The sequence below is a fragment of the Parasteatoda tepidariorum genome, chromosome 11 (genome assembly GCF_982258835.1).
Source record: "Parasteatoda tepidariorum strain Cologne lab strain chromosome 11, Ptep-v5.0, whole genome shotgun sequence".
Lineage (NCBI taxonomy): Eukaryota > Metazoa > Arthropoda > Arachnida > Araneae > Theridiidae > Parasteatoda > Parasteatoda tepidariorum.
The window spans coordinates 86153527-86179803 of NC_141765.1; the positions used below are offsets into that span (position 1 = coordinate 86153527).

Genomic DNA, 26277 nt, shown 5'->3' on the forward strand with positions numbered 1-26277 from the left:
CCATGACCCGTCCACCACTGAAGATATTTCACAGTCAGCAATGTGGTCGATGCGAGCCCGGTGTGGAATTCGTATCGACCAGCCATCGCCGGGATTCGAGCCATTGGAAGGCAAGGGCTCTCTCCCCTGATTCACCACGGCTCACATTGACATATTAGCCTTGACTTTAACGAATTAAATTGGAGCCAACAAACTGAAAACGATTTTGCATTTACTTAATTTTTTTTCTCATTTTAAACACACACTAAACTCAAAACTCCTTTGAAATAGCAGAGAAATTAAATGTAAGCTGATGTCGCTCTTAGAGTCGACAACTATGTTTCAAGGTTCTCTTTTATCAAATGTTTTTCTCTGACAGCTATAATAATGAAGTGATTGCATACATATAAAGTTGATGCCTCTTGACTGATGTTTATTGGAAGTTCAATAAGCTGATTTAAACAAATTAAGTCAACTGGTGTGTTTAATTCAGTACTTAACATTCCCTGTTTCCAACACTTAACTTTAAATGCCAACACGATATAAAGACTTCTCCAGTTATAAACTTGTATGTATGTAGAAGTTTGGCTTCCTTGGCTTTAAGCACTTAATGTCATTTGAGAGTCTGCTTCCGAAAGCTATATCGCGTGCTATTAAGAAAGGCATTAAACTCCAAAATAAATTAAAGAAGAATCATATAATTGTTTAACATCCTTAATTGTTAGTGGCACTGCAGTCTCTGGCCAAATTATTAGACGCACTATAAGATTCTGTGTAAAATCTTAATTACCAGGTGAAACTATACAGCTCTATTGTTTTTAGATGACTGAAACCGATTTGCACTTGTCTACGTTCGTGTATCAATTGGAGAAATTAGATGATATATAATATAAATTTGACAATTGGATAAATTAGATGATATATAATATAAATATAGAATATTTATTATATCCGGTATTATATTAGTATATTATAAAAATTAGTCCAAATCATTAGACGCATTGTAGTTCTTAAATAATTACATGTTTTGCACGCGTTTGTATGCAATACTTTTATATTAACACATACATGTAATGGAGTTTTTATTCAGGAGATTTTTTATGTACTTCTTATTTGTATTTATATTTAACGTATTACCTTACAATGTTGATCAATAGATACAAGAACGTAAACAAATGCAAACCGGTTTCAGCAGCTTAAAAACAATGAAGCTGTATAGTATCACCTGGTAATTAAGACTTTGCATAGAATCTTATAGTGTGTCGAATAATTTCGCCGGGGACTGGATATGTTCCCTTATAAGATGCAGCGGCTTAATTTTTGAAAAACTACTTAATATTTACTTGTAAAGAATATAAGAGCTTCAGTTGGAAAGGCTACGGGTGATATTGAGAGTCCAGAAATAAATCAGTAATTTGCGTTAGTCGATATAAATTTATGTAAATCTAAGTCGATATAAATTTATGTAAATCTAATTTCTAAAAGAATCGCTACTAATTTACTTAATACAATAATAAACTAATGGCAGCATCACATAAATATGTATTGTGTAAGAAACGTCTAATTTTTTCTTAAATATCTCGTAGAGTATTTCCATTCCTCTCGTGCTACGTGATCTTCCTGTTAAAAATGGGAACACATAAAAAAGGAAAAATGCATTTTTCTCAGAAAGGTTTCTCTACTACCTTGGAACATTTATTTCAAGTTCTTCCAAATAAGAATAAATAGTACGGAAAAGATGTTTCTTGAAGACTAACAGTTAAAGACAAAGAATCCGTCACCAGGTGAGGGCTATAGCTGTTAAAGTCAAGATATATCGTGCACTGAGGTACTTTTTGCATAATTAATGGAGCAAGTGGTATGACATCACGCAAAGATCTCATTTTAGCCTCGTAGCATGCTCGCGGCATCAGAATCACGGCTTTTGTGGAGGAGGAATTTCACGAACATGGAGTTTTCGGGAGGAACTGTCGCAATTTAAATCAAACTAGTTAACATTTTCTTCTCGTATTACAAATATTCTTCAGCGAAAACAAATTATCACTATAGAGGATATAAAGAAATGAAGACAAATATTTTTATCGTGATATTTCTAACAACATGAATTTATGATTATTGATTTAATGCGCATTTTTTTTTCATTTTTTGAGCATTTATTTTAAAAAGGCGTGAGAGTTACGCATAAAAAATTGCTAATGTTAGATTTTATTTTTTTTTTGAAGATTATTGCTTGTGGAATCTAAACAGTACAAGAAAAAAAATCACTTTCATATTTACATATATATATTTTAATGTTATTTCGCATCCCATAAAGGTTCCGATTATATTCTAAAAATATGATAAAATAACATTAATATTTATAAAAACTAGCTACATTGTATTTTTTGTTCCACCTATTTTGCTGATTTTTTTAGAAAAATTTATTTTAATTTGAAATTAAATACACAATGCCAATTGACGTACCACTTAACATAATAATGAAATTAAAAATAAATTTAAATATATGAGCAGCAGATTTTTAAAATCAAATGCATAGGAAATTATTCTGTTTTCTGTTCTTTACCTATTTAATTTTAAGTTTCATTTAAAGAAAATTAAATATTTAAAACATAAAGACAATGAATCATGTTTAAAAAGACTTTCTCAAATTTTGGCCAACTTTTCTATTTGCATAAAAATATTTAAAGAAAATAAATTGGAGCAAATATTATTCTATTTTGACTTTTTATTTAGAGACAGATGTATCAAGATCTTCAGAAAAACTCATACCTAATGTTCGAAGAAATTCTATGCAGAAATATTAAAAAGAAACCAAATTATCTCTTTGTTTATTTTGCCAGCCACTTATTGTTTTTTATCACGAGGAACAAACAATTTTTTTTAAAATTTATTCTTTCCAAAGGAATTGTTTTTGAATAAATCAGAGAATACCTTGCATGTAAAGATTTATTTTTGAAACTGGTTGAGGGTGAGAATGGGAACACTAAACCAAACAGTATGCCTTCCTGTAACAAGAATTTAAACTTCTTTTTATTATTTCCAATGGCAGGCCAACTTAAAAGAACAAAAAGGATCAAATAACAAGAAAAACACGGCAAAAAGAGATAAATAGAATCGAATGCATAGTGGCATGCTTTGCCCATACGGGCCCTAGCCTCCCAGGAGCGTCCACACACAGTAGTGGAGATGAGCGCAGGACATACGGAAATATGGGGCAGGTCCATGTCCTCCCCAAGGCGACAGAGCTTGCATTTAGGACAGTCAAAAATGTTTATACTGAAAAGGTGTTTGGCCACACAGTCATGGCTCGTTACAAGTCTAAAGAGAGCAACTGCCTTAAACCTGGGCTGATTTGGGATAGTTAAAATAGGGGGGTTGAACCAGGTTTTGTGTATATTACTTTTGCGGAAATTCTCTGAGAGCATGTTCCGGAATTGGTCTCGGACCAGCAATTTAAGTGAGTGCAGAGAGATGGAGCAACGAGAGAATTTAAACTGCGTAGTGGTCAATACGAGCTTTTGAAATCTAAAATGTTTTAGCGTCGGAATCTAACACTCGCAATTTTATAAAGTCAAACAACATGATAACTATTTAACGGTTTTGAAAATTTATGTAAAAATATAAAGAGTTAACGATATAACATTATATACTTAAAAAAAGTACGTAGCGAGATTAAAACAAATATCTAGAAAACAAGGATTTCTAAATGAACCCTAAGAGGCTCAAAACACATTTTATAAACCTTTTCAGTATTCTTAGTATTCTACACTCTCAGAAATTGAACTCTCACTTTTGACGATTCAGCAATCCTTGAGATGTATTTCGTTCATTTCAAGAATCATTTCGTCGCGAAATCACTTGATTTGTGACAAACTCTCAAATATATGAGCTTCATCGTGAGTAGGTGATTATTAACTAAAATGACGAAAATAGAATGAAGACAAGACGATTGAAAATAAAGTGACAAAGCAAGCCGACTGATTTGTATGGTGATCAAGAATTTGGTCTTGTACTAGGAAGATCCGGATTTCGAATTCTGCTTTGAGCATATGTGCAATTTACCTCTTTGTTCTATATGTCTTTCTTGTGTTGTTCGGGCAAACATTGATCGACCTTAATGGGGACAACGATAAAGTAATTATTAGAAAAGCTAGATACATTAGGAGCAACGACACATTTTGGGGGTGAATAGAATTACAAAATATTTCTTTAATTTAGATGAATTTCATTTCCTCGAAGAAGTAACGATAGTTATTTCGTTACTTTGGCGAAATTTTTGCTCGGTGCATATACCAGGAAACGGTTTCGTCAAAGAAAGGGAAAAGTTTCTTGATATTTGAATATTCATTTTTTGCAGTGTAAATTTGGTTCATTGTTTAATAAATTTGTTTTCTTTTCAATTATTTAAGCAAAGACTCTAAGAATTTAATTTTGCTTTAGAAAAGTTTAGAAAGTTTCGTTTTAGGAGGAAAGTTCCATGAAATTTGAGTATTCATTTTTTTACAGTGTAACACTTTGAAAGTACAACAAATTAATATGTAAGTTTATATGAAGAGCATAATTTCAGGGAGGTTTGAAAATATTTAATATATATCAATATATTTAAAAGATATTTCATGAAAATAGTAGTCTCCATACTTTCGTATTAATGTACTTTCAAATTTAATCAAAAGGTAATGAATTTTCATGATATAGCTTTAGAAAGGTCTTTTTAATGCAAGCTTGTTCTAGTAAAATTTATGAGCAAGTTATGACTAATTAATATTTTGAATCAAAGAGACATTACATTAGATATCTTGCCGAAGATTAAAGTAGAGTTTGATAAAACACTCTTATGATGTTACATATTATACGGAATGAAAAGTTCTATCAGACTTCCAGCACGGCGATATCTCATAAACTCCCAATGCTGCTTTACAAAGCCACTTTGATAAGGTGTATTTTCTTTAAATCGAAGTCTAACTTAGGTAACTCGAAGTAAGACTTCAAGTTAATACTATATAAGCTATCCTGCTAAAAATTAATTACTTTCTACAAAACAGACAAATATTTTAAATGTATAGTCATTAAATTTAGCGACATTTTTCAACTGCTTGAGAAAAGATTCGAATTTTGATTAATAATAAATAATTTGAATGATTTAAAACAATTCAATGCAGGAGCGTCTTTTTAATGTATTAAATAACAATTAAAATAGTATAACAATAATTTTTTTTATTAAAGGAATGTGGATTTTTTTATTTTGAAATTTCCCATCAGTTTTTTTTAACACAAGAGATTGTGTTGTCCACAAATTGACAATAAGTAATCTATTATAAATGACTGTTACAAACTCATGGCAGTTAAAAACTTATTTTGCTGTTTACTAATAACAGCTTAACCCGTTTACAGAAAATAGCCTTTATATGAATACTTTATTTTTTAAAAAAAATTTTTGAATTTAGTTTTAACATAAGTTTATAATTCCACTAATTTTGACAAACTAATATACCATATATAAATAGTTACCATACTTTCTGCTGGTTATTATTTACTGCAAAATCATAATATAAACTTATGAAAGAGGTTCAAACTTTTTTAATTAGTATATCACCAGCTTTGGAAAGAATTAGCTACATATTTACTGAAATACGCAGAATTAATTTGTTAAAATATTTCCCTTTTTTCCAAAAATAAAATATGGAAGTTCGCTGTTTTATTTATTTTTATATTTATTTTTATTTTGTTTAGTAATTGATAAAAATATTATCATTGAAATAAGATTGCTTCTTTCTTTCAAGCGTAATTTCATTAGGTGTAAACAGTGTCGAATAAAAATACTCATACGCGTAAAATTATAAAGTACTATATCTGTCAATTTAATATAAGTAAGTACACTTTTAGAATATTATACAAGAATTTGATAGTTGCTCATTGTATTACTTATTGTATTTACTGACAGAAGCTTTTTAATACCATCTACACATTTTAAAAGAAAATGCAAGTATTATCAACTGTTTCTATGATTTTATCGCAAATATTTTAACTCAGTTTGAAGTGTCTAAACTATAAGTGTATATGATACGCGTATAAAAAGTAATAAATAAATTAAAAATTAAAAATACGCTCTCATCAGGACTATTGTTAATAATTAGGAATTCATTTTTCTTTCAAAATCTGAAAAATTTGAAGTGGATCAATAAATGTTGTTTTATAATTAAAAAAACAGTTATTTCTATTTTTATTTATTTAACATTTATAGTTATATCTATATACGTAGTTTTAAACATAATTTAAGGTAAACAGAGTAAATCTATTTTGTAGTTATATTGCAGGTATAATAATTTACTATTCAGTAAGGAAAAATAGAACAACTTTGACTAATTTGGTTATCTTGGAATAACTTTGAAACCTATCTTTGAAATTTTCCGAAAATTTAATTGCGTTTTAAATTAAATAATTTTATATTCAAGTAGAAACAAAACGTCATGTTAACCAGCTCAAAATAATTGTGTAATCAAGCTCAATTTATAAGTAAATTCAATTTAACTAGCCCAGGGCATCTTGCAGGACATTTAAGTGGTATTACTGTCTACACAGTCCAACATTTTCATAAAAATTTTTTAAACATTTATTTAAATGTTTTTATAATATTTTCTTACTTTTTTGTTAAATTTAAATGCGTGAAATTCAGATATTATAATTTTCTGAGTTACTAGCATTAAAATATGTAATTCTTACTTATCATTACCAAATCTTTTCATCATTGCAAACATTTTCAGCTCATTCGTCTTTTTTAGAAATTTTTAATGAGTTTGTTATAAGCTTTAATGTTCATAAGGGACAATGCATATCTTAACAGTTGAAACTAATGATTTCTACCTCAGCTTAAGATGTGTAGATTAGCTTTTTAATGTAATCTTTTCTGAGCATCACTTTAAAGAAAAAAGCTCCTGATTTATGGCAAGACTTTAATGAAAGGGAGAACTTCCCACCTTCTCAGAAAAAAAGCACCGAATTTTTTTGTTAAATTGCCTCATGTGAATAATAAAAATTCATAAAAGCAGCAGATTCGTAAAAAATTTATATTTTGCACAAAATGATTACTTGCTTACTAAAAACGAAAGTTGGGGAAATATGGGGGGTTTGATCCATTTTTCTTACAAAAATATTTTTCGATTCTTTTAACATTGCAATAAATTACTATTTGATAGTTTATAATGCTTCCTTTCTGCATACATTATAATGTTAGCATAAATTATAATTTTCTTTTAAAAATGATTCTTTTACAGCTTAAAAACTGGATAAACTTCTTTACACTGTAAAATGTTTGCTGCAATTTGTTGTTATTCGAATTTGTTGTTAAAAATTCTAAACATAGTGTGTTATTTCTAGTTAATACAAATTGAGTGTTCTCACTCACTTAAAAGGGTGTAGTTCTATCTAAATAATGATCTAAAAAACCAATAAATGACAAAGCTAAAACCAAGATAAGATGCATTTACTCCTTTCATGAATTATTTTTGAGTTTTGCTTGGAAGCCATCAGATGACTACGGTTTCTTTACAATCTACAATCAAGCGCGAGTAGGTGAAAGTTTGTTTTCGCCTTGCATGATGCTAAACATTCCACAGAAACAAAAGTAAAATGTTGTAAAAGAAATGTATGTTTTTAATTGCATAACATATTCATGTTCTTATGTAAATTTTGCATAAAACTGCCAATTGTATTAAATAATTTTATATTATTTAATCCCTATACGCTTAGGTTTCGATTAGCCTAGTTTTAATTTCTATTAGTACTTTCTTTGCGTTGCGCTTGTGTTTGATTATCAAACTAATTTTATTTTTTTAAGATATATTGCATGTATGAATTTTTATCAATAATTCTTGTTTGGTATTGTATTGTAAATATAACTATACTGACTATTATGTGTATCATATCTCACTGTAGTTATAAAGTTTAGTTTCACTGAATAATATATGGTGGTTACTGATTTGCACCAAGTAGTATTACACAAAGTAGCGTTACATCAAATAGTGAATAGTGATGCGTTGTAACACCTACACTGCAAAAAATTCCGAATCAAATTGCGGTATAAGATACTTAGGGATCATCATCCTTAAAATCAATTTTTACTGCAAAATACGCTGTAATTTTTACAATAGTCATTTAGTTAGAGTGATTTGGTGAGTTAACGGTAATTATTACTGCAAATATTACGGTAAAAAAATTTTTTTGCTCCTTAAGTTACTCTAATAAAAGCGGATTTAATTATATGAATTTAGTTGGATTTAAAAATGGATATTTAAAACATATCAACACACTGTTAGAATTTTGGCTCCAAAATTATGGTAAAATAACCGACAGCAGTCTCTCCATCCGATTAACCATAACGTTTGCGGTAGGGAGCATCTTTTACCTAAATTAGACCATGTTATAAAACCATGAATTAAAAACTATCAGACCATGACTAAAAAACTATAAGTTTTTTTCACTATTTACCACTAACATGGCTCGAGCATATTTACCACTAACACAAGTCTACAAAAATGCGAGTCACTTGGCGAATTAAGATTTGAAATATGCATTTTTGTGAGCATTTTTTTTATAGTGTGAAATAGAAAAGCGAAGCAGTGTATAATAAACGCTGTTCTACGAAGCTCTGTTGCAAAGGAAAATAAAAAAGCCATTGGAAGCACTACGATGTATTTAAGCTAAAGATGTAATTGTGCATTTAAAAATTAATTATCCGAGCTTCAGAACAGTCAAATAACTTAAATATTTTAAAAATTATTAAACTTTTTTTAAAAATCGCCAATTCGACGACATTTTTCCACCTAGATGAAAATTATCGAAATCAAGACCTTATTCTGAGTTTTTGCACATTTTTATGAATCCAGGTAATGTAGCATTGGAGTAAGTTTTTTTTAATTTTTTAGTTTGTATTTTATTATTAAAAAGTTAGACCACAAACGCTTTTCATTATCACAAAACTATGACTTATCTCCATATTGACGTTTTTCACCATTTTCAAACCAAGCTTGGACAGTGGTGGCTTTAGATAGGCTAAACTTGACCTAACAATCATGAGTAACAGTTGCAAATTTACAGTATTCATAAAAATAGCACAATATTCGCTAAAAAGCATCATTTCATATTACGACGGAGCTTTCGAAAAACAGCCTTAAAATTTACCTAAATTAACACACAGTTTATGGAATTCTGGCGTTAAGTTAGTTCATGAACGGATGGATTTTAAGCAATTATATTTAATAGTTTTAGTAGATGCAGAAAAAGCTAGTGACGAAAATTCCCTTTTAAGGAATTTATTATCACACATTGCGTTTGCTTCACTAATTTCTACTCGTATTGCATATAATGTAAATCTATTTTGAATAGTTATTCAGAGAAATCCGTATCTCCCAACATGTGATTGTCATTCCAGTGCATGCATGTATAATAGTCTATTTATCATGAATAGCGCGGAATCTACCATGCATATGAACAGCTATTACAACTGACGTCATAGCTTTTGAAATTTCAATTCCATGACTAAAATATCTCTCATTATGAAATGGTATTTCAACTATTTTATTAACAATAGACACAAAATTTAAATGGATGTATTGAATTTAATAAATAAAGAGAAATTACGAAGATACAGTAAAGCTTAAAAATTTTTTAAGCTGAAATTGACTTAAAAATTCGAAATATTTCCTCTTTATTAATAATTAAATAATAATGTCAAAATATTTAGTACTTTAATGACAACATTTTTATAAATCAAAAACTACGTAACGATCCTGATGAAAAATATTGAACTTTTTACTCTACATATGTATAAAGCTAAGTAAAGTTGAAAATGCTTGATATTATTAATGATTTAAAGTAAATGAAGAGGAACTAAGAAGATGGAGTAAGATTTAAAATTATTTAAACTGATACTGATTTTAAATTCGAAAAATAACGTTTTTATAAATCATTAAAAAGTATTTAGTATTTTAATAACCTTATTTTAATAATACGAAAATTTAGTAACGCTAAAAAGATCCTAATAAAAAAAGACTGATTTTTTTTACTGCCTATAAATAAAGTTAAAATTATTTGATATTATTTACGATTTATTCCCAGAATCTTTACAAGTTTTTCAATAAATTCAAGAATGCGAACTCTTAGAATAAAGAGCGTCCTATACGACCCATTCTAGAAAACCATAATCTTTATCTCGCATTACAAGGTTTAGAAGAAAACAGGTAAAATAATTCATAAAGATTTAATTTTGAAAATTCCTCATTGTTTTTAAATTAAAATAATGATTTAAAATTGTTACTTTGAGGAATTTTTTCAAGATTTATGCCAAACTTTTGGTTTTCGCAAATTGTAACTGGTAGTTCATCCAATTGTTCCTATCAGCTTATTTAGTTTTTTCTCCCATTGAATTACTTGAAGGATAAATTATTAAACCCTATTTATAAAGGGGTACCCTTTTTTGATGAAAGGTATCTCAATTAAACTTGAAAATAAGCATTAGGCTGCGATCATGACGTAGAAGTGTTCATATGACACTGTTTATTTGAAATAGTATCTGTACCCCTATTTGAACACAGTGTTTTTAGTTTATTTTTTAACCGTCGTTGAACGGCTGACGCAATTTGGGGGTTAACGTTAACTAATGTTCAACTGCGAAGCCTTGTAATTTTGAACCTAATCCAGAAGACTTTCCTTGGTCTTCTGGATTTGGTTAAGTATTAAGAGAACTCCTGGAATATGTAATAAGAGAAAATTGCCTTCGTTGAGGACTTTTTGATGGAATTAACCCCAATTTGTATTACATGGAAGGGAAAATCATGAATCCCGCCGACATGTCCACGGTTAAAATGACTCAAATCCATGATCCGTCTACCACTGAGGATATTTTACGTCCGGACCGTTGTCGGTGTGGATCGGGTGCGGAATTCGTATCGACCAGCCCTTGCTGGGATTTGAACCCGGTTCACCTCATTGAAAGGTGAATGCTCTATACCCTGAGCCACCGTGTCTCTGATCTCGTTTATATGAAATAGTATATGTAGTAATTACGAGTTAAAATTACTTTACTATTGCAGTTATTGCGACAATGATTCTGCTTCCAACTAAGGAGAAATTAATTCCAATATTCTACTTAAAACAGGTACTAGGTGTAAAAGTATGTTCTGATGTCTGACTTAATTTTTCTTGTATTCCTTAAAGCAATTGAAAAAGCAAAATATTAAGAACTTGAACATTAAAATTGGTTAAATTGTCTTTTGTTCATTGTATATATATAAGTGTAAGACAACAACTTTAAATTTATTTGCATAATGTCTTGGAAAGATACTTTTTTTATTAAAATTATACATAACTTTGTGAGAAGCGTCGTTTTAGATTATCTAATTACTATATCTTCACAAACTGAAATTTGAGGGAAATTTCGATAGTAACTGTTCGCTTGATCCGTCAACTAAAAATTTAATTAAAAAAATCGATAAAGTATGACAAGGTTAAAAAAAAATCCTGCGTTTACCTTAACATAGTTTTGTTGAATTATACATATTTTTTGAGAGATAACGTTTTCTTATCACACATGAGTTCCTTTTTTAAAATTAAAAAAAAAAACTTCTTACATTGCAAACTTTCGTGAATATAAGCTTAGAAAAATTGCAAAATACTCAGAAATACGTATTGAAAATTTAATACGATGCAGTATATACTATATTCTTTCAAATTCAATTAAAGTTAGAAAAACACAAACATAGCACATAGTGCATAACAAAAAAATTAAATCAAACCCAACTCTTAGTTAAAAATGCAGTTTATACATTGTCAACAGCTGACAACTCTTAAGCCAAAAAGAATTCTGCAGTAATAAAACTCCCAAGAAATGCTTGAAGAGCTTTATGCAAAAAGAGACCATTTTTTCCTTCATAAAAATATGTCATAATGAAGAAAAGTTTGTTCATTCTTTCTGGTCGTTGCCGTGGTGAGCAATAAGTAAATATAAAAAAAAACATCACCTTGTTTTCACCACCTTCTCCAATGAATAAGGAGTTTTCTAATTTCTTTAGCCCGCCAAGAAAGGCTCTTTTTTTATCTCTTCTTTATTTTATTTACCTATACGAGATTTCTTCAGCAAATATTTCGGCTGAGCGTGTAATTAAATTTTTCAAAGACGATAAATTTAGTAGATTTTGAAGGACAATTGAAGTCTCTCTGTCAGAAAATATTTCTTTCTTCTGAAAATAAAAAAAAAAGAAGAAGAGAATAAGAATATTTTTAGAAAAAACATTTTCATCCTTACTTTAATTGGCATTCATTGTGCGTTATCATAGAAGTCACAATAAAAAATGAAATTTCTGCTAACGTCTTAATTATGATTCGATTAAGTGATGAGAGTAACGAAAATTAATACTTTTTTTTCTTCCTTACGTCTAAATAAATTAAAAAATGAAAAATTTAATATCAATAACTCTGATAAGCGAATTTTTTTTTTCAAACTAATTTTGTGTACCACTATTTCTTAAACTTTTTTAATTATACGTTTGTTTTTATTAATCAAAATATTCATAAAAAATCACCTTCATTATTACGCAGAATAAATAAATAATTAAACCAAAACTTTTTTCAAGATTTCTTTTCAATTGCCCCTAATTAAACCAAAATGAATTATTTATTTTTTCGTTTTTGGTTTGAGGTTTAATTTTTATTTCATATTTTTTTAAATTATTTTTTTCCTTAAATTATAGTTTATGCGCGTCCTTAATTCATTACGATAAATTTTCATTAAATTATTAATTGTTAGTTCTTTATTTATCCAATAAAATATTTTAAATAATGTCGGTATCATTAAAAATATAGGAATTGCGTTTCTAATTAAAAGAAAAATTCTAAATTCGAAGTTATTACATATTTTTAAGAAACTTCTATAATTTTTTTTAAACTCTTATTACTGAATTTATCTTATTGTGTACTAAAAGAGAAAGTCAAATTGACCCTTACTGGACTTTTTAAAAATTATTGTTTTTTTTTCTATAAAAAATGCATGCCAAACTTTTTTTTAGGAAATTCGTAGACAAAAATCTCGTTTATATTTGTATTTATTTTACTCCTAAATGTTCATGCATATTTGTATTTATTGTAGAATTTGCTCAGTGCGCAAATTAAAAAAAATAGTATACCTAATTAACTTGTGATCAAGTGATTTTAAATTACGTACAAAAGTAGTTACGAAAGAAAGAGGTGCAAAATAAAACGCACAACAAGCAAAACGCAAAACAAACGTCCTCCTAGAACGTACTTTCTCTAAAATAAACATACATTTTTCAATTGAAATTGGATTCTTGTTTCTCAAAATATAAGGGGTAGTTGCAATCTGGAAAATTTGGTTCCAATAGTTTAGGCTGACGTTTTAGCATTACCGTTTAACGTTAACGTTCGAAATTTTGGGCCTCTTAATTTTAATTCTACTTTTTTCAGTGATATGAATAGAATTATATTTATGAATTTTCATTACCCAAGTTATCATCATTACTCATTTATTATTATTTTACCAATTCGCCTAAATTTTGGATTTTATCATTCAAAAATGCACAGTTAAAAAGATACAAAAATGTTAAGTATTTTAATTGAAAACTGTCTGACCATAATTTAAATAAATTTTAAAAAAAATCTAAATAATTATTATAATCTATATTTTACGTAGAATTATGTTTTGATAACTCTGGATTGATTTATAACCGGGTGCTAAAATTATCTAAAATTCTCTTGGAGATTTGGGGAAATCCGCAAAATGTAAAATTATCATTATGGGGGCCAAACTTTTAAATGCTGTCTTGAATAAACTATCGGAAACATATTTTTCATATTTTGGCAATCCCCTTTAATTGAGAATCAAATATTCATATCTGTCAGAAAGGATGTATTTTTATCTAGAAAGAAGATTCTTTTGTTGTGTCTGGTCTCCTAACTTCGAATGCAATCTGCACTATTTAACTAGCATATTTAAGGTAAACAATAAGATGAACATTTAGAACGCGAACTTCCAAACTTTAAAACAACATATAGAAAGATGTTCTTGTTCTTTTAGCGCACTGTATAGTTTAATTTTGTTGCCTAAATTGAATCTAAGTACAAAAGAATTTCAGCAAAACGAATTATGCAGTTTAGATGACGAAAATGACGCCAAGTATTCCCTTAAGTGCCACAAACACGGGAAGTTAATGTGTTGACTTCTTACTTCATGCGTTTTTTCTTTTTTTTTTTTTTTTTTTTTGGTTTCTTGAATGCTAGAAAGATTAGCAGTAGAACTGATGACAGTTATAATGCATTATTAACAACATTCTGGTAAAATATCATTGTTCTTATAAATCCTTCATTTAATTTTTTATGTTGTTCTGAATGTTGGTACGCGGTAAATTTACCTCACTGTGTTAATGACATTTCCAGCAAAAGGATTCATTCATTCACCATTCATTTGGTAATTTTTTAATTTATACGGTAATGGTTTACCGGAAATTCTGGTATTCAAAACTATTGTTCTTATTACCGCACTTATAGTAAAAAAATACAAGACCGATTACCATATAAATTTTACCACATTCCGGAAGTTTTGATCATACATTTTCACAGTGTTATATTATAAAAAGTTTAATTTATCCTTCCTAATAAACGTTCATTACCAGCATTGCGCTAATAATTTACTTCTGATCTCTTTTTTGACCTTAACAACGTAGATACGGATTAGATAAAAATGACTCGAGCATACGCATTTAAGTAATACTTTCAGTTTTATTACTAAGTAATACTATGAGTTAATTAATAGGCCAAATAGTTCCTGCGAAATTGAATTTCAAGAAAGTCAGATACTTAAAATTCCATTTCTCAGGAACTATTCAACCAATTTTGCTCAAATTTTGTATTTTACCTTGTAAAATTATATACACCTTGCAATTCAATAGCTACTCAACCATTTTTTAAATAAAATAATAGAAAATAATTCCATGCTAAATAACTTCTAATATTTATTATCTTTGGATAAACAAAATTGATATTTGAGAGTGAAAAATTTTCATTTCGCTTAATAAGTTCTTAAGATATTGCGAAATACGCGAAAAGTAAAATTAACGTTAAGGGGTGTTAACGTTAACACTTTGGAGCGCTCTCCTGACTAAACTATTGGGACAATATTTCCTAGATTGTGGCTACCCCTTCTATTTTGAGATCCAGAAATCCAAATCCGTCAAAAGTAGGTATGTTTATTCAGAGAAAAAAACGTGTCGTGTCTGATTTCGTATCTTAAAATATTGTCTGCACTTATTAATTAGCAAATTTATGGTCACCCGCTCCAGCCATTACGATAGAGGCGTGAGTATAAGAAATGAACGTGAAAATCCTATCATTAGTTAGATCAAAAGTTATTCTGAGTAGTCCGTTACTTATTTATTTTTTATTTGCTCATAATACCAGAGAAACCAAGGTTAAGCCATGAATGATGTCAACATAATAAGTTTTTTGAAGAAAGGATAAGAAAGATAAAAGGAGTAAATAATAAAAAATGGAGAAAAAAAAGTACATTTTACGTACATGGTTCTTATGAGCATGTTACCCATTTTGATGAAAGATCCGCCCCCTTAATATTTTATAAATGTCACGTGTTTACCCATACATAAACTAATATACCGCGGTGGTTGTTGTGTGCTTGTGGTTCAACCCCAAACAAATATATAATATATATATATATATATATATATATATATATACTCTATAACAAAAAATCGACGCACCAAGAACGCACTAAGACTCGCAAAATCGACGCTCGATCAGGCTGGAATGATGCCGACTGGGAACGTATAGTCTTTAGCGACGAATCTCGCTTCCAACTGTGTCCTGACGATCATCGAAGACGTGTTTGGAGACGCATCGGGCTGAGGGGGGATCCTGCCTTCACTATTGCACGCCACACCGGCCCTCAACAAGGCATTATGGTCTGGGGTGCCATTTCCCTTGACAGCCGGACCCCTTTGGTCGTCATTAGAGGTACACTTACTGCACAGCGGCACGTCAACGACATCCTAAGACCTGTTTTGAGACCGTTCCTTTTGGAGCGCCCTGGGCTGGTCTTTAAGCAGGACAATGCCATACCACATACGGCACGTGTTGCTATGAACTGTCTGCAAGCTTGTCAAACTCTTCCCTGGCCTGCCAGATCACCAGATCTCTCTCCCATCGAGCATGTCTGGGATATGATGGGAAGGTGATTGCAGCTGGGACGGAATGTTGCTGACCTCGTTCGACAATTGGATCGAATTTGGCAGGAAATACTGCAAGAGACCATCCGGGAGCTTTATAGGTCTGTGCCACGCCATGTGGCAGCTTGCATACAGGCTAGAGATGGGTCAACACCTTATTGAACTTGTTACTGTAACTCTGCGATAAATTATTTAATTGTTCTGAAATTTTAATCATTTACTATTCTGTACATTGTCTTCCTATCCACCAATTCTCGTTTCAATCGGACAATTCCTTCTTGGTGCGTCGATTTTTTTGTTATAGAGTGTATATATATATTTTGATTTAATGAGATTTTGAAATTAAATCTTCGGTAACAATATTGTAAAGATGCGGGTATGTTTTTCTTCTCTTGGAGAATATAGCTCCGTATCCAAAAAAGTGTCGCTAAATATATTAAAATATTAAATTTTAGATTGAAGACGTAAATGTGTTTCTTTTTCTTCTTACGCAATTTTTGTAAAAAAAATTCTGTATAATAATTTTTTATAAATATACTTTTGCTTTTTTTTAATGTTCGTAATTATTTAACTTGTGAGGGGAAAGCGTACAACAAATGATATTATTGGTCATACAGCCACAAATTTTTAAGGAGCTTTTCGGAAATTTTTTTTTGCTTAAAGTATTAATACCTTTAGGTTAATTTTCTATGCAAAAATTGTTCACTAAGTGCTAAATTGTTACATACTTCACTATAATAGGTATGATTGATTTAGTTTACATATATATACATTATATAATATGTAAACTCACTGGTGATTAAAATTAAGAAAATTGGCATATTTTGTTGAAATTCCTGAAAACAACTGAGCGAAATGTAAGACTACTGCTCCGAAACAAATATGTAAATCTTGTGTGTAAACCATGTTATTGTATAAGTATGCGTGGGTGAAATAAATAGCGTAATAGTTTGTAGATGCGCAAGGCATGAGGGGGCCATGCTCCCTATTAAATCATTATATTTATTCAAATCTGTCACCACTCTTTGATACCATCTGATACGTACGATCATGTTTGTGTATTACAACAGTTCAATGGTAATTATTTTTGTCCAGTTAATCTGATTTATTACAAGCAGTTTAGAATGATCAGAGGATAGTGAAAGCTGATTATAAACAGCCTTTTTCAATGTTTCTTACAATAAGCATAAGCCAATTTAATCTGATGGAGAAATTATTTACAGATATAGCTAATTGCGTGTAGATTAATTGTAATAAGCTTATAAAATTTCCAGCATATTAGTAAATACTGTATACTTTTACCCTGGTGCATTGCAAAATGGCAGTGGTATACATATCTAGTTGGATTTTTTAACTACTACGAAATCCATATACGCATATTGTATGACAAAACCTTTAACCATCATTTCTATCTATAAAATGTGTGAAAAATTATATCGATGAATATGACGCATGCATATTTATATCAATCCAAAATGGTGAAATTCAATTATTTCCTCCAATAAAAAGAGTAGAATATAAGATTTCAAATATAAACTAGAAATTAAATATTGTATTAGAAATAAATAATTTATTTTTTTCTAAAAAAGAAATTTATTCTGATATAATTATATTTTTCGTTTATAAAGTAAAATATTAATGAACACATAGTTTATTTCATTTCCACTTTTCCATTTAATTTCAGTTTTTTTGCCATTAACTTTAAATAAAGAAATGTATTGAGTATCATTTCTTTGAAATTTTTTCATTAGAATATGACAGAAACTTAATGAAACATAATTAGTCAGAAATAATGAAAATATAAATTTTAATAGTGTTTCATACATGCAAATAAGGAGAAACTTTCATAGAATAATGAAACTACCACTTTTTTCATTTGTTTAATGCACGTTGTAAATGTAATTATTGTTGTTTTTTCACTAAATTTTATAAATTTATATTATTGGTATTTTTAAAACTTTTATACGTACTCGAAACGTTATTTCAATAAAATGCAGAATTTGATTTAAATTAATATTTATTTGTAATGATGTGATTCGGTCAATATTTATTTAACTAATAAGTTAAAATTACGATTATTATTATTACAATTATAATTAAAATTTATAATTATAATTAGTTATATGTTATAATTGGTAACTGGTAATTAGAAATATTTACCAATAATTGCAAAGCTATACCACTTTTTTTAATAATTGAAAAATTATAAGATTTTTATTTTTTGTTTCAATATTTATCAGGGAGAAAAAATTTGGTTAAAATGCCGTACTGTATGGTAAAAACATTTCTGATAGAAAAAAATGTAAATCTGGTAATAACCCAAAATATAGGGTATTTAAACTATCCATATGGTAAGCGTAACCGTTCATATTATGGATACGGTTTACAGAAATTTTGATTTTCAAGAACTACTATATACTATATATTACTATATATTATATACTACTTTTTACTATATATTGAGTAAAAGTACAAAACTGAGAAGCAAATGTTACCGAATAATTGTGTTTATGACATGATCTGTGGTATCATGATAAAATTACCAAATTTTACCACATCTACCAAATTTTAATTCATATTGTAAAGAATTATTTTATTGTTAATTTTACCAAAAGTATTACTAAAGCGCTTCGGAAATATTACCGCGCTTATTACCGGTAAATTTTACTATATTCTGATGGTTTTGACAATACTTTTTTTCTCAGTAATCAGTCATTCAATTGAAAGATAAGTTGTGGGTAAGGTTGTTGCTGATATTTAAAATCCATTTATGTGTGCGCAACTATCTATCGATTTCTTACAAATCTAGTCTATAAGTAATTATATTATAAATCTAGTCTATAGTAAGAAAGTCTTAGTTTAATCTTTCTAGTCTACAAAGAACATTTTTTATATACTTCTGAAATAACAAACCTATAACGTCACAATGAAAAAAAAAATGGCATAAAATGATTAGACCTTAAGAAAAAGATGATACAGATTATTCTGAAAATTGCCAACAATTTACAAACATAAATAGAAGCCGAAGTAATTGCACGGCTCTCTGCGTGATGCTTAGGAAAGTATTTATTTATTTATTTTAATTTTAAGATTACCTACAAATTTCTTCAGCAGATGGCTCTACTGACCGCAAAACTATAAAACAAAGTTTTTGCTATATCTCAGACAATTGCAACTAAAATATTGCTTTGGGTGCCTGTTATTTTTGTCCTTAGACGGAACCACAATTGTTACTTTTGAAAATATATTTTATAGATTCAAATTGCAGTGCCATCTGTTGACCTTTCAAATTAATTTTGAGATTTTGTGAGAACAAATTACCCAATTTTCTAGGGAAAAACGCAGATAAATAAAACATTTCTATTTTTTCCTTAACTAATTTTTCATATCATCTGTCAGATTTGCGACATCTGGTAAGAAGCAGCGTTGTACAAATTTTTATTTTGCATTTTTTCGGCATAGATTTTTTACATAATGATTACGTGCATATAACTTTACGCTGTTTGTAATTAAAGGAGAGGTTTGGCAGAGGTTTAAATATTTCAACTTAAGTAGTTAAGTAGCTATGTTAGCTGATTGAAAACGGGAAAAAAAGCTAGCAAAAGTTCTGAGCTAAAGGTTAGCTGACAGAAAAAAAGGTTAACAAAAGTTTTACAACAGTAAATAAACAATGTATGCTATCATAACTTCGATTGTTACCATTTTACTATAATTAAAGCCTTAATTCATTTTTATTGAATTTAGACAATTGGAAATAATTTTATTCCTAAAGATATTATTCTTAAAGCTAAATTAAAATAAATTTTTATTGAAACAAAATGTTTTTAAAAATATTATTAAATGAAGTTATTTTTCAAACTCCACGATATTATGCCCAAAATGAAAACTGCGCACTAACGCCATACCTCGTTTGATTAGTTAAAGGTCCAATTTCTTTAAAAAAACACATCAATAACTAAAAATATATTATTATTTAAAAATGTGATAGAACAGTCAAAAGATTGAATCAAATATTTTTGAAATTTACTCTCTTTTTAAGTAATGTTGCGTGATATGTTTATGTTTGTAAGGCCTTGACTAAATATCAGTACCAATTAAATATTGGTTATTGTTTTACTCAAAATAATTTCATCATCAATTCATTTAAACAAAAGAATATCTCTTCAACACATTAAAAGTCAATATTTTTAAAAGCGTTGGATACATAACTTTATAAAAGCTCCAAAAATTAGAAATAAACCAAATTTTTGATAGTATTTATTAATTTTTCGACAACTTACACTAGATAAAACTAACTGCGTATTAAATTATATTTTTCTTCCAACGTTGCCAATAAACGATATAAATATAATGGTGGCTGCTATGTGACTTACTATGTTTTTGAATTACATTTGATGGATTTATTTCTTTTTATTATTTCTATTGGTTTTTTGATTATAGATAAGCAATTGAATGAAATAAAATCAATATACTTTTAGTATCAATGGTAATGGAAAAAAGAGTAGAAATAATTTACTTTTTTTCTTCCAAAAATGTATTCTGCAATCAAATCAAATGATCTGCTTTATCGAGTGAAATTTTACATTCCTTAAACAATCTTCTTCAAAAATGCTTATATAAATTTTAATGATTTTTGCAATTACATTCGCCTTCGCCATTTTTACAATTGCATGAGGTGAACCGAGTTCGAATCTCAGCAATAGCTGATCAATACGAATTCCGCATCCGGCTTGCACCAGCAACATGCTGATGTAAAATATCCTCGGTGATAGACGGATCATAGGTAAGAGTTCCCTTGCCGTGAGGCTAACCATGGGAGGTTTCCGTGGTTTTCCTCACCATGAGACTCAAATGCGGGTTAGTTCCATCAAAAAGTCCTCCACGAAGATAAATTTTTCCCAAAACATGATCCAGGAATTTCCTTGTCTTCTGGATTGAGTTTAAAACTACAGTGCTACAGAGTTAAACATTTGCAGACGTAAACCCAAAATTGGGTCTCCTGTTCAATTACGGTTATGAAATTAAATAAAACTTTAGATGCATAAAATATTCTAATAAAGGGACATAAATTTTATTATTTTTTTGAATAATGAAGTTTAAAGATATTTTTTAATTTAGAGCTCATTACATGAAAAAAAATTATTTAGTGTACTTTAATTTTGATAAGAAACAGAAAACCTAAAAAACACATACTTATATACATTTATTTAAAATTTCTACGAAAATTCAAATAACAAAAACTGTTAAAAATCTCCCAACTATCTATATAATCAATATTTTTAAAAATATCATTTAAAGGAATTCAAATGAGAATTGTGCTTTAATTATTTATTTAAAGTGCATCAAACATAGCATATCATGACTTTAATTACTAATCTGTGAATAAATATAAAAGGTATCCTGAAATGAGAAAAAAATATAGCCTAAACTACCGTAATATGTTAAAATGTACCGTTTTCTAACTCTATGGGAACACCAAAAAGCTCAATAATTTTTACCAAAGTGCTTTGATGATGATTTTGGTAAAATGAACAATAAAGTATGGTTTATAATACGGTACCAAACTCCACTTTTCTCTAGGTAGTTATGCCACTGTATTTCAGGCTGAGGTCTATGCTATCATCTTGTACTGCAGGATATGCTTAGACAAGGGACATCTAAATATGCCTATCCACATATGTTCTGAAAGTTAGGGGCTGCTCTCCTATCCCGATAAAGGTGTAAATTCACCTCTTCACTACGGTGGAGGTACTTCTCGGTCCTATGTGACCTCTCTGCTCATAACAAGGTGGCATTGGGCACCAGGACGTATGGGCATCCGTGGAAATGAACTGGCTAACGAAGCAGCACAGGCTGGCTCCAGTGCGATTTTCTGGGACTCTCTCCCACATCATTCAGGGCATCTATATTCAAGCTCTATGGCAAAATTGTCCATGAGCAATGGCGCAACTCACATGGTCAGAAAGAAGCGAAAGAGCTAAATCGTCACTGTCCTAGTGTGCGTCAAAAAAGCTTCTTAAGCTAAACAGGAACAGTTTGAGGAAGATCAATGGTCTTCTTACTGGACACTGCACCCTCAGGAGACACCTAAACATAATGGGTATTAAATCTGAGTTTCTTTGTCGAAGTTGTCATCTTGAGGAGGAGACTTAACGACATATACTTTGTGATTGTAAGGTCTATTCTACTCAAAGATTTGAGAATTTTGAGCAACATTGCATTAAATCCGAGGATCTGTAAGGCAATCCTGTCAGGAGTTTGCTGAACTTTATTTCAGCTATAAAACTTTCTTGTTAATCATGATTTATGATACATAAGACCTCTGCTCGATGTAGTCTTCTCTTTGGAGCTGTCCAACCTCTAAATCTAAGTCTAATAGCTTATAATATGTGAAAAAATTTGGTAAATAAGGTAAAATTTGGTAATTTTGTTATAATATCTTAGACCCTGGCAAAAAATCATTTATTCGGTTAAGTTTACCCTTCAGTTTTGTATTTTTTCTGAATGTATGATCAGAATTTTCGGTTAACCATAACTATATGAGAGGAAAAATTACCAAATGAATGGTTTAAATAATGTCCGTTTTAGCTTTATTAACCAGAATTAAGTTTTTTTTCCCAGAAATGTTATAACATTCAGTAAGTTAATTTCATTAAAATTCTTTCTTCTGCATGTGTTCACGTTAGGCAAATAAATCAGAATCTCTGGATAGTATTCTTTCATTTACGTTCATTTTTATTTATTTAAGTATGAAGATTCATTAAATTATAACATCTTGAGTGAAACTTTTACACTTTTCTTAAAAATTTTATTCATAAAATATATACCTGTCACTCACTCGCTGAACACATGTTTTGATGACTAGCCAGGCTGCTTTATCTCATGTCAAGAAAGAGTTTGTTCCCAACTATTTCGATCTTAGATAATAACAATTACTGCCGTAAAGAAAAGGAATTGCGAATTAAGATCAATATCATATAGTTCATTATACAATCAATGCATTATTCAGATATTTGCTGAATAGATTCTATGCAAGTTTTCAAATATATTGTTCAAAATTGAAATTCAATTTCCAATTAGTTATCTCCAAATTTTATGCTAAAAGATTGTCTTGTAAAATCAATCTTAATTAATTTGCATTAGTTAATTTTCTTTAAAAATGAATTATATTTCTTTTTGTTTCATACTAATTTCTGTATTTTTTTATTTTTCAGGTTTTAATATCAGAGAAGTAAAAAACGGGACTCATATGTAAGTTTAATATATTACTCTTCATATTCAATGACTATATAAACAAAAATAAATAACATTGATTTACTTTTACAGTTAATTAACATTTTTTCTCAAAATTAATAGCTTGAATACCATCTTATTTACGGTTATTCAACTGTTTTGCTTGAATACGGTAAAATAACAATTAAATAAATTGTTATTGTAACCAGTTTTCCCGAGAAATTTCTGAATTTCCAAGAGTATGTATGTATGTATGTATGTATGTATGTGTGTATGTGTATGCGTGTATGCGTGTATGCATTATGCGAAGGTCACATAAAATGTATAACTTTCGTTGTCTTTAAACGGTCACCCAAGAAGTAAAATTTTGCTATACAAATTATGTAGTAAATTGCTTGTCAAGCACCTTTAAATGGTTCAACGATTTTACAGTCACTCATTTTAAGTTAGATTTCGGCAAAGAACTTTTATTATTTAAGTAAAACTTCAACAATATGTATTATTTCAATTAAGTGCCTTAAAAAATAAAATGTTTCTTGGCATAAAATTGGTTCAGATGCAGGACTGTTGTGCAAAGCCGAAGATGTGTCCCAACGTACAACAAGGTTTCTTTTTGCCAGATTAAAATTTCTATTACTGTCTTTAAACTGTTTAATAGTACTAACAAATTTTTATTTTAAATTCACAGAGAAAATTGCTGTGTTTTCAAAAATCCAATTAATATTTCCGAATTCAAAAATTAAAATGTGAAACGTGTCTCGAGGAGTCACACTTTTCCCTAATGCGTCTCCAATTACAAAAGATGCGCCCAAATTACTTAAGCAATTTTCGGAGTTTAAAAATTTCTCACTTTGGAATGCAACTACCAACCTACTCGAGAATATTTTTTTATTGAAAGCTTTTATTATTTTTTATTATTTATTTATTTTTTTAAATTAAAAGTAAATTAAAATTTCTTTTAATAATATAATATTTTTGAGTAAAATCTACTGTGTTTTCTATTTGCATGGGAATGTTTCATTTTCATCACTCTAATCAAACTTCTTTAAAGTCCAATAAATGACATACAATCACATTTTTTTTAAATGAAATAAAAATACCTTTTTTAAAGGAGAGTCGGATTTTTTTTATTAAAGTTTGAGAACAACTAAGCAAAAATTCCAATTTTCTTTCAACACAAGTTTCTTTAGCCTTGTAAAAAAACAAATAGAAAAGAAAAGAAAGAGTTGAAGTTGATTTTTTACTTTTCACCAAAGTACATAGGAAGATTACTTGACTGATAGGTTTAGTAAAATCGATTATTTCCAAAACTCTAACTCTATTTTATCTTGTTCTTCAGCCAAAGGGAAAACTAGGACATACTAATGGATATAAAAGTATCGGTTTTTCAGATTTTGAGACAAAATAGATTTTTAAAAAAAATCGCTGTGATAAAAAACCTCTTAAACACGAAAATCCGTAAGGAAATGATTTTTCAAGCTGAAAATAAAAATATTAATATCATTAAACTTTCTTTAATAGGTGACATCTATCTTTTTTATTTTTAACTTTTTTTTGAGGTTTCACAACTATTTGGTTTGAAAGTCCTTTTGATTAAGGCTTTTAAAATAATCTTCAAAGTTATTATTTCAATAAAACATTGTTAGGAATGACAATGTTTTGCGAATGGTATTATCTTGTTATTTTGGTGGCACTGAAAATTTTATTGTATATATATATATATATATATATATATATATATAGACTTTTTAATAATTATATTTAAAATAAAAAACATTTATTTGTTCAAACAGATGGGATGCTGCAAAGATCTAATTATTCGTCACTTCCAGCTAACTTTTTTTTTACACTTTAATTGTAATAATTATACTCCTAATATTAAATTTGTTTTTAGGTTTATTGATGGTTTAATTATCTTTCATTTTCAAAGTTACTCAATTTTGTTTAATAATATTTACCAAAAGGATTTAATCTTACTTTGTAAGTATGACGATAATATTAATTTGAATTTTTTTGGATTTAAGTATTCAAAAAGAAGAAAAAATCTGCATTGTTGTTTTATACGATAACAGGAATAATTTTAAATTTAATATAAATAAACTAGTTACGCGGAATTCTTATGTTTCTAAAAACATTAATTTAAATATTATTTTTAATCAAATAAATAGAATTAAAAGGATTTGTAGTAATATTTTTCAATCCAAAAATCAAATGGACAAACTCTTCTAAAATTTGAAAAAAAAGGAACAATGGATGTCTAACTTATGTTGCATAATATATGTATATATAAATATAATATATATTTTTAATGTTTAAATTAAGATAAATAATATTTTTTTAATGCATTCAATTCAATTTCACTTAAAGAACATAAATGCTCCTTCATTTCGAGGATTGCCACAGATTATTGAACTTGTTACTTTTCCTGCAGCATGCCCCTTGGTATAACATTTTCCACTCTCCCAAGGTACAAGTTACAAGGTTTTAAAAAAATAAAAATTCAAGGCAATCTAAGTAAACTAACATTATCTTCTCGTAACTGAAACAATGAAAAGTATTATCTTATATAACTAATTAAAGTTCGGTTTAACAGAGTATAATAATTTAAAATCTAATATTAAAAACAACAAAAATAAAAAAATATATTTAAGTAATAGAATTTTCCATCTCTCTCTAAAGGCATTAATTCAAAGCTTAAGATGTAACTTTTGCTTTCATTTTATCTACAATTCAAAGTCACAATTAGGAAAATAATCTTGCTAATGTTGTCATTAGGTTCTTATCAATTTGCCAGTGCCCCAAAGTATAACCCTAATCTCCT

General features: G+C 28.8%; 1 protein-coding gene across 4 annotated transcripts in view; it reads left to right on the forward strand.

Annotated features, from left to right (window-relative positions):
* LOC107440096 (SCY1-like protein bma) overlaps positions 1–26277 on the forward strand; it is a 691298-nt gene that overhangs the window by 361676 nt on the left and 303345 nt on the right. For all 4 annotated transcript variants that reach the window (XM_087154978.1, XM_087154980.1, XM_087154979.1 and 1 more), the window contains one exon: positions 23438–23474. The gene's annotated coding sequence lies outside the window, so the exon portion shown is untranslated. The remainder of the gene's footprint in view (positions 1–23437; positions 23475–26277) is intronic.